Consider the following 5,083-nt stretch of genomic DNA (forward strand, 5'->3'; position numbering starts at 1 on the left):
TTTGTTTGGGTGCATATGCACATAGAGATCAACATTTTGATTGCCTACAAATTGAAATAAAAAAAAGAACAGACAAAAATAAAAAGTTTTTAGGAAGAAAATTTGTACATGACAATGAAAAAGAAGATTAATACGAAAAAAATTGGACTATAGGATGAGTTGAAAGCCTAATCAATATTTTAGTTGAAACTAACATCATGAAAACAACATCAGTTTGGTCCTCAATCTTAGTAAAGTCCCAATATTCATTGCCTTGCTAGTGACAATATTCTTTGGATGACCGGAACTTGGCTTTTCTTGCTTCCATACCCAGCTACCATTTCACGTTGAGCTCCATTCAAGATCCAGTTTCTGTTCACAGTAATTTTTTTTATGGGACCACAGTTTGGAAATGTTTAGAGAAAAACAAAATTCAATAATGAAATTAATTGTGTTACATGTGCACGTAGAGTAAAATTTGAGGTACTGGCTAATTTCCAAACAAAATGTATTAAAGAAAAAAAAAAAGTCAATTTTTTTTCTTATAGATTCATGAAAATGTAGTGATTTTTTTTCCAAATTTTTTGTTGTTTTCAAGTACAAACTATGTAGATCATGAAGATCAAATGCTGAAATTTTAAGAAAATCTATGGTGTTTTCAATTTTTTGAAAATTGGTTTACTGTATAGTTTGTAGGGAGGATAGCCATGTCCAAAATTTGAAGCATTTAAACTTTGTGGATAGTTGGTCTCTCTATTCCAGTCCATTCAACTGTGGTTAGTGTTAGCAGAAGTGATGATCCATGGCCCCTCAGTTCACCTAGACTAAAACCTAAAAAGTATTCTATGGATGTCTTAGGAATGCATGCTACGACATAACCATGAATTGTTTTATTGAATCTGATAAAAAAATCACATTATTAGTTATCGTCATAGAATGATAGATGATAAGCTCAAGCTTTGGAAGCGGTCTACTTTATCGGTCATAGTACATAATTCATTTTTACCAAGCTTGGAAAAATAAGGGCAGCACATGTGGTGACAATGGTGGTCAATATTTAGTAGGGCCTATGATTTCGGATAAATCTAGAGCATAAGTCAAATTAGTGGGAAAAAATCAAATCTCCACCACCTCTTTTTTTTGCCAATTAACTAACTACCACCAATAGCAACAATAATCCTATACCTCTGTTGTTGTAGGGATGAATTCACACCATCCAATTTGAAAGCACGAGGAGTTTTGAGTGGGAATCAAAACTTAAAATCATACATTTTGGTGTGAATTGAGAGAATTATGCATGGTTTTTTGGCCCAATTGAGTTGGATAGAGACCAATTTAGTGTTTTGTAGCACTTTATCCTAATCTTGCAATTTCCTTTATGAATGGATGAGAAGAAAATGGGGTTATATGAAAGGCCTCTGGTCACATGGAAAGAGCATCACTTTCCATTGGGGGTTCTTTTCAACTCTTCTTTTTGCTTGTAGCAGCATTGTGGTGTGTTTTGAAGTGCAAGAGAGCCAAACTTGGGGTGATTGATACGATGGGTTTTCATAGTTTAGTGACATGGGTATGTTTGTTTCACTGATCTACAACCATGGGAAAATCATTAGTGTGGGATAAGTCTTCTGTTGTGGAAGAAGATCCCTTAGAACTACAACATAGGAATGCTCAAAGCTCCGATGGGGAAAACCTTCTCTTCTCTATAGTAGCACAAGCTGATCAGGAGATCCGCTGCAATAAATTTCTTCACATATAACCTACATATTGGTACTGGCCAAAATTAATCACATGTAGAGAAACACTTGGAATGATTTGGGAGGGTTTGAGAAGAAGGTAGTGTTTGCCAAGAAGTGTAGGAGAGAAGTCATCATGGGGAATTGTGACTTGGACCGCCTTGACAATGCCCTTAAATATGTTCAAATATTGTGTTGTTCAATGGTTATGTGGAGGAATTTCACCAAAGAATTAAAGAGCTCATGCTGGATTGCAAATTGGGCACCTCATGGCGGCCCTGAACCTTCCTCCAAATTAGGCACCGGATAAATCCTTTCATGGCAGCGTTGAACTTTATAGAACTTTCTACGTACTACTACATATTTTATAATTGTTATTTTGAATTAAAAAATAAATAAACCCTAGGAAAATAGAAACCAATCAATTGAAAAAAAGGATTTATTGATTAAAAAATATATCAGCATTCAAACTTTAGAAATAGAATAATGTTTGTTAGAAAAATTAATTAGAAAGGAAAAGTGGGAACATGAGTTGCCTGCCTAAATATAGAGCCAGTGGCTATAGGGCAACACATATCCACCCCTAGCCAGTGCTAAATAGTGGGAGGCTTTTACACTTCCATTGAATATTGGTGCATATATGTTGCACCATAGATGGGGCCATATATAGACAGGGACTAATAAGTCAAACTCACCTTTTAAGACCCCAATCTTCCTCTTCTCATGCATTTAACCTAGTGGGGGGACAAGACTGTTGTCTTAGGAAGCAAAATACTGCATTGGGCACCATGGGAAGTCCTTGGATATTGGGAGGGGTAGGGGGTAGGGGGTAGGGGGTAGGGTTAGGGGTTAGGTGTTAAGATAGTTAATTAGTTAGTTATTGACTAAGTTAGCTTGGGTTTTGGTGGTTAGTAGTTAACTAGGGACTAGTTAGTGTTAATAAAGTTAGGATAGATGTTAAGGTGTAGGATTTAATTAATAATATTGGTAGTAAATTAGTAGTAAGTTTAAATATGTTAATAAAGGTAAAGTTTCAAAAGGACGGGTTAGTGTTAATAAAGTAGTTATAGTTAGTTTTGTTTAGTAAGTAGATAATGAAGTTAGTAGATAGATTATAAGACAAAGAAAAATTATTTAGTGTTGTTTTCAAATTTATATTAAAATGATATTTCATATTGAGATATATTATTAGAAGATATGTTAATAAAGGTTAGCGGTTAGATTAGTAGGTATAAGATTGATAAATAAATGTTAGTAGGAGTTTAAGTGAAAGTTTGGTCAAGTAACCTTAGTAAATAATGTTTGTGTTGAAATTTTATGTGAGAATTGATTAATTATATTTAGGGAGGCATTTTAATAATGTTTTTAAAAAAAAATTATATAGGAGTTACTGGGTCTTTAATGTTCATGTAATGTTTGAAGGTGTTGTAAGTCAAATTGACTAGACATTTTGATTTAGTAAACTGGTTTATGTTCTAAAATGAAATGGAAGTCGAAAGTAATTAAATGATGAATAATAATAATTTAATTAGTTAAATGAAAGTATGAATTTTAAACAAAATCAAGTATTAAGATTTCAGATCACTTCCTAAGAGGTGTAGAATTAGTTCACCTAGGGAAATGGCCCAACTTAACAAAATGAACATATGGAGTTATATCAAACCTAAGGTATCTTATGTAATTAGTCAAACATATTAACTCAACATTAAGGAACCATGGAACCCTAATGCTTTCTCAAATATGATGTCACACTTTAACTAGAGTTTTATCAAACTGAATTGTGTAACCCGAATTAGGTGTACCTATAGCAACAGAACCTAAGGTTCTATCATGGTGCAGTAGGGTTTAGATGCCAACTTTGCAGCATTATGAATTACAGCTAAAACTCACTTCTATCCCATTTAAACTTTATGTAACATATTCAATTTAGTATATGTTAAACATGTTGTTATTTAACTTTAATAAAAAATTGTTTGTGTATTTTTGCCCTGATATTTTGGGCATGATATTTCGGTATCAGAGCATAGTTTCGTAACACTTGGGCCACAATGGGTCCATGGTTAAGAGTGGAATTTTAAATGTTACTATACGAAGTAGGGATTTCTCATTGTAGAATTTTAATAAGCTAATGTATTCTTTCTAAACAATGATACTGATGAGTAAACCTAAGAAAAACTTGAAATTGGTATTAATGATTGTAAATGGTCAACCACAATTGATAACCCAATCTTAATGTCTTGAAACAAATGATCAAATGCAAGAATATTGTATTTGTAATAAGGTAAATTATGATCTCATAAAGTATTCAAATTTATATTGAACACTATCACCTTGGGAAAGGATTGACTTAAGAACCCTAAAACATCTTTCAATTATGTGACTAGAAATGAGTAAATAACCAAGTAATCGGAGAGAAAGTGTGTAGCATCATCTTTAGTAGAAGGGTATGTGTAGGATCATTGTCAACCAAACTATGGCTTAAGTGGCACTGAAAAACTAACAAATCAGGGTTATGTTAACTTGACACATAATTTTAAAGTAGTTATGGGCTTTATATCAAAAAATTGTGAGAAAAGAATTTGTAGGAAATTGAATGTAGTTTATAAAATACTAGGCCTTATCCGGAGAAAAAAATGATTTGTCAAAATTTTGGATTTTAATGTAGTACTACAAAAATTTCAGGGTGAAAATAAAATGTAGGTGTATGTCTAACCACCTTAATAAAAATCAAATTATAATATTTTTTACGATAATGATAGACATAAAAAGTAGACTCATGCCCAGATGTGACGCGTATTTTTGGGTATTTTTATTCCAAATAAATAATTAAATATGAATTTTCTACTATAATTTTTTTAAAATTAAAAAACTCTCGTGTTTGACCACCTTAACTAATTGAAAACTTTACAAAATTAATTTTTTCTTTTTATTTTCTTATACTAGGAAAAGCATAGAATGTGACACAACTTTTGGATTTTAAAAATGTTATAATGTTTGAAACTTATAGCTATTTTTTAATCAATATGTCAATCAATAGTTTACAGAAATCTTCATTAAAAAATAACTAATAAATACTTATCGAGCTCAAAATTTGACAACAATTATATCGATGGAATCTTGAGAGTGTTATCAAAAAACCCTATTCATTTCATTGAATTTCGATGAAAAAAATATTGTCAGATGGCTACTCGAAGTTTGACTGTTAGTGAAACATGTCTCAAACACATTTTTTGAGTTGACCAAAGAGGTTTGGTAAATACCAAGCCTAATCGGGTACCTAATTTGAAATCGGGTACCCGATTTAAAATTGGATTCCTGAAAGTTGGCGGCAATTTTAAAAAAAAAATTGATTTTCCAAATTTTGGAGGGAA

This window comes from Cupressus sempervirens, chromosome 7 (assembly GCF_028749045.1).
Source record: "Cupressus sempervirens isolate cs-2001-9-10 chromosome 7, ASM2874904v1, whole genome shotgun sequence".
In the NCBI taxonomy this organism is placed as follows: domain Eukaryota; kingdom Viridiplantae; phylum Streptophyta; class Pinopsida; order Cupressales; family Cupressaceae; genus Cupressus; species Cupressus sempervirens.